At 34.6% G+C, this 5792-nt stretch overlaps 1 pseudogene; it reads left to right on the top strand.

Annotated features, from left to right (window-relative positions):
• The first annotated feature begins 566 nt into the window (after positions 1–566).
• On the top strand, positions 567–2530 carry LOC114751828 (ABC transporter G family member 9-like; annotated as a pseudogene).
• Positions 2531–5792: the final 3262 nt, after the last annotated feature.

Here is a 5792-nt window from a genome sequence, read left to right on the forward strand (position 1 = left end):
TTAACCTCTAAAAATGATGATCAACGGTGACTCATTCCAAGATTCTGAAGCATGAATTAGTAATCAAGCTAAGTATATTGAGGGTTTTCTTTTTTGACTTTTTCCCTTGCTCTCTTGAAAGTATGAGACTTGAGGGCCTCTTCAATGCAGAGCACAACTTCTAATATTGGAAAGATACGAAGAAGTAGGAAATCGTCAATAAATGAAATATCCTTTTTCTTGCTCTGCTTTGGCACCATGCTTGGAACCAAGTGAAGCTAGCGCATAAAAGAGCTTGTGAAACTTGATATCAATATGGTCATGTAGCAAGATCCTAACACTCTGCAATATAGTTACAGGAAATGGCTTGTGAGATACTGAACTCTGAATCCCAGAAAATGCAGTCACAAAAAAACAATACTGAGGAAAATATATATGAAAGTTAACCAACCGGTTACTCTCAAGGTGCATGCCCATTCACAAGCTCTTGTCTTTCATTTGGTTCTCGAACTAACTGTCAAAACTAAACCGTTCATCCTCTAGTGCTCTGGAAAGTTTGAAGATGTCATGCATAAAACGAAAACCAGGAAAGGGAAAGCTTTTCCAACAAAAGGCTAGTTCTGCGGAGAGCTGATCTGAAAGGTGTCACTGTTATTGTTTTACCACTAGAATTATTAGCTATTTTAGGGCCCTCTGGAAGTGGCAAAACAACTTTTCTTGCTGCTTTAAGAGGTAGACTCCAAGAAAGTGTCACCAGTGGAAGCATAACCTGCAACGGAAAACCCTTCTCAAAACAAGTGAAGCAAAATATGGGTTACGTTCATCAGAATGATGTCTTCTACCCTCATCTAACAGTCAGTGAGACCCTTGTTTTTACCGTTCTTCTTAGCTTGCCGAATAACCTCTCCAAAGAAGAAAAAGACTCACATGTTGAGGCCATTATGGAAGAGCTTGACCTGACCCATTTTAAGGACACTATAATGGGAGGGCCATCTTTAAGAGTTGTTTCATGCGGAGAAAGGAAGAGGGTACGTATAGCTCAAGAGCTTTTGACTAACCCAAGTCTGTTACTGGTTGATGAGCCTACTTCAGGTCTTGACTCAACTACAGCCAAAAAGATAGTGTTATCACTGTGTGAGTTAGCAAAAGGTGGAAGGACTATCGTCCTGACTATCCACCAACCTTCTAGCAAGCTATTTTACATGTTTCAGAAGGTTTTGCTGTTATCTGATGGTTATAGCCTTTACTTTGGGAAGAGAGAACATGTGATGGATTACTTCTCCAACATTGGATATGTAGCCATGAATCCTTCGAATTTCATACTTGATCTAGCAAATGATAAGTATATTTCAAATTTTTAACCATGGAAGGATGTTTTCTTTCTTCAACTAGATTTAGTCTACAATGACAGATATCCAAGTCAATCATGAATATACATGTAAACTTGATAGAGATAGGTTTTACTGAAGTGGACTACTTGGGGAAATGAACATTGAAATTAAGCTTAACCTTTGCTGGTTCAAGAATTTTGCATTAAGAGGAAGCTTCTGAGTAATTTGAGGCCATCTAAGATTATTATCTATAACTTCCAAGGTATATCTTGGGGGTATCATAACGAGGATACAAGAGGTGTAAAACAAGCATTGTTATCAGCTTAACCTTAGCCACCAAGTGAAGATGGAACTTCGAGATTCCAGGTTCAACAAGAGAGTTATAATAGATATAGCCAATGGTGCACAGCTTTGTGGCAGCAGTTCACTGTGTTACTAGTAAGAGGATTCAAGGAAAGAAGGCATGAGTCCTTTTCAGTCCTCAAAATCTGCCAAATCTTGGCCATTTCTCTAGTTTCAGGCCTTCTTTGGTGTGACTCCAGATTTCATAAATGCGAGATCAGGTATTCTGATGCAACCCCTTTCCATTTCCATATTGCACACCACAACATTTTTGTCTTCTAACAACATCTAGAAACTATAGCCAAAGAGTCAAAAACTCTGGGTGCCTGTTACTTGTTCTGTATGGCAATACAATTTTTAGGTCGTCTACGTAATATTGAATCAGTAAAGTAGTTTGGCATATTAACTCTGTTCTTGTGCAGGTCTCACTGCTATTCTTTTATATCCAGTTCTGTGGATTCTACCCCATGGCTCATTTCATCTTTACTTTTCCTCGTGATCATGATATGCTAATAAAGGAAAGGTCTTCACGCATGTACAGACTCTCATCTTACTTCATGGCTTTCAATATCGTGGACCTTCCAATGTAGCTATCCCTCCCAGGAACTTTTGTTACTATCACTTATTGGATGGGAGGGCTAAAAGTGAATGCCATGATCATCTTCCACACTCTAACTGTGCCTCTTCTCTATGTATTGGTAGCATAAGGTCTTGGACTAGCCATGGGTTCACTGGTTTATAATGAGAGGGCTGCTGCAACAGTTGGGATGACCCTATTTGTTCGCGCCAGTGGCTTCTATGTTCAGAACATACCTTTGATTTTTGTTTGGATAAAGAACAAATTTCAAGCTCTTACTAGGGTCACCAGTCAAGAATAGTGGAACTTACCCTTGCGGAGGACCTGGTGATGATGTGACCTCTTTAGTTGGAAGCAATCCTGTGATTAAGCATGCAGGTCTCTGGATAAGCAAGGTCTTTGTATTGTGATCTCAACTACTCTTTCTTCCTTGTTCTATAGCAAGAAGTGAGTCCAGAAGTTTTGGTGTTGGATTCCCAGAAAAACTCAGATTAAATGATGAAGAGGATTCAAGTAATTAATTGGTATCCGCAGATTAAAAAAGCTGTACGGTTCTATCTCTAAATATTACAGGCCAGTGAGTAGTGAAACTATATTACGAAACTCTCCCCAGTACCATGGTGACAGATTTGAGTGTGGTGACTGAAGATGTGAGAGAAACTGATTTTCGTTAACTCTTTAAAGGAATTTCTTCTGAACAACGGAACAAGCAATATTCAGATGTCAAACTGAGGCATTTATACAGGGTGAAGTAAACTAATATACGTAGTTCAACCCCTTCTTGTTGATTCTTTTAAGAGTTCTCGCTTGCACAACTCAGCATGTATATATACTATCTCCGTTACTTAACATAAGAACTAGTTTGACTTTTAATTAGTTTTAAATATAAGACCCCAATTCATTTTGTCTTTTTATATTTATTCATTTTTCTCAAGGTAATCATTGTAGTAGTTGCACATGTTAAATATTTCCCGTTAACACATATGATTAATAAAGATATTTTAGAAAAGATAATACTTATTTATTACAATTAACTAACTTAGAACAAGGCTTTTTTCGAATAAACCAATTCATTTGGACCCTGCGGATCCACTCTTTTTCCTATTCAAATATCAGCCTTTTGTCTCGGGAAGAGGATTGTAACATGAGAGAAGTAAGGAGGTCAACCTCTTTCAAATATACAACATAGGTTCTGGCAATGCAATGTGGTTAGACTCTCATGTCGATCCGAATGAATCATCCTTTCCACGGAGGTAAATCTTTGCCTGTTAGGCAAGAGGATAGCAAGTTACTAATTTTTTTAATATATTCAAATTAGTCAATTAGCTTTTATATTAAAGACAAGAGGTAGTATAATATATATATATATATAGTGACAGATAAGAGCTTGCCCATTATCAGTTAAAATTTAGAAGGGCCTTTGAATATATACAGAAAATGATGAAAGACACATGTTAGATCGGTTTGAAATATAATAAATTTTGTCAAAGACAAGTATCACTCTTTTTCAAAGTAGGCATTTAGCCTAATTTCGTCTTGTCATTAAGGCTATATATGCTTGCATAACACATGGTCCTCCACGGAGTTTTCTGTCAACAATCACAATAAGTCTCTCCCAGGTAATATTAATATATCATTTAAAGCTAATAATATATACATCTCGGTTCTTTCTAGCATTAGTATCAGAATATATGAATTTAATAATTCAAAGGACGCCAATAATATATATAAGAAGCTAGTATTTGTATCCCTAATAAGTTCCATCAACATGTGGCCAATGATGCGTTAACGTCACCGCTTAAAAGAGATTTGGTAGGAGGCTAAGTTAATAAGAAATGTCATATATAACTTGAGTGCAAAACCAATTTGTACATCTACATAATACATTATTGAAAAAATAACATATGGCCTCTCCTTTTAGTATTTTGTTGATTGTGATGGGAGTAATTAATAATATTGGAAAAATTATATTTATAATCCCAATGATGTCACACAATTTGAATCAAAAGATTTAAAATATAAGACCAATTTAATGTTTAATTTTGTAAGAATTTCAGGGAAATTATTAAAAATTTTAAAATATCTGGGTGTTATCTCTGATGAGATTATTCCTCCTTACAACTAATTATGATTTAATATATAATTAAAGGTTTTTATGGGATTTTCTATATTTTATGTTATATATATAGATGTCAAAACTATTTGCAATACTATTGGGTTTAAGCATGTGAGTATGGTGAGATAAGAGATGGCTTATATGACTCATTGGAATTTATATGTCAAACTAACAAAATTAAGGTTATGCCAAATATGAATAGCTCTTCTAATTCGTCCACATCCTTGCAGAGAAAATTAGAGAGAAAAAAAACGTTGGAGAATCTGATATGATATATCATTTTATTCAACAAATGAAGAAAAAGGAAAATGATGTATCAATAATATTATTGCGGGATGAGGAGTATCCGATAACTTTGTATGCCAAGGAATTGTTCTCTCTTTTTGGTTAAATTACAAGAGAGATTGAGATCCACTTGGAAAAGTACTGGAATTCAGGACTATAATTACATTTTCAAAAAATGCATAATGTTGACAAGCGCCAAAAAAAAAATGTAACCTCACATGTTTTCTATACCATTTTTTAACAATAAATTTAATTAAAAAAATTTTGTTGAGCCCAAAGTATCCATCAATGGTAACAGTAACTAATCTTCTCACACTATAGATTTCTTCAAGGAGCTTTAGTGCTAGAACTTAAGGGTTTATGATGATCAACATTTCAACATTAACTCCCTAATTAATCAGCAACACAGTTTTTTTATATAATATTCATTTCAGAACCTCCACTAATAAGTTTGTAATCATAATATGAAAATTGTGTTGATTTGTATTCATCTAAATACAGAAAACAAAAGAAAAGAAGAAGAAGAAGAAGGGTTGAATTAATATTATACCATATATATATATATATACACGGATATAAAAGTTAATCAGATGAGATATTACTTTGATGGCAGAGTGGTTGGGCACTGATTCGAGATTAAACCCAAGTGGTGGCGGTAATTGCATTTCTCTACAAAGTAATCCTCTCAACTTTTGTTTCTCATTCTATTTCCGGAGAAAAAATAATTAATTGCTAATTAATTAGGCTTCTTCAATTAGCATATCGGCGTTAAAAATATCATGAAATTATTGTTGATAATACACACGCGCATATACACTTAACTTTAGTATTTTTTTCCTTAACAAAATAATGTAGATCATTGAGATTAAAGCACATGGATTACGCGTTAATATTATCTGGACAACTAAACAAGAAAGATTATCACCCAACTCTTAGTTTGGCACTTGGGGTTATGTCCACTTAATTTTCATGAGTCATACCAGTCAAATTAAATCCAAACACTTACCATTTAACGTGGACAATTGGTTACAAAGGCACTGAGTACAACATACATCTTCAAGTAGTATTTTACCTCAACTTTTCCTGAATTTAATTAACAGTATATGTATATTTATTTCCTGTTTCATGTCCAAGCACTAAGAAATCAGATTTACAATCATTA

The sequence above is a fragment of the Neltuma alba genome, unplaced genomic scaffold, assembly GCF_004799145.2.
Source record: "Neltuma alba isolate B1F8T4 unplaced genomic scaffold, ASM479914v2 tig00007123_pilon, whole genome shotgun sequence".
NCBI classification, from domain to species: domain Eukaryota; kingdom Viridiplantae; phylum Streptophyta; class Magnoliopsida; order Fabales; family Fabaceae; genus Neltuma; species Neltuma alba.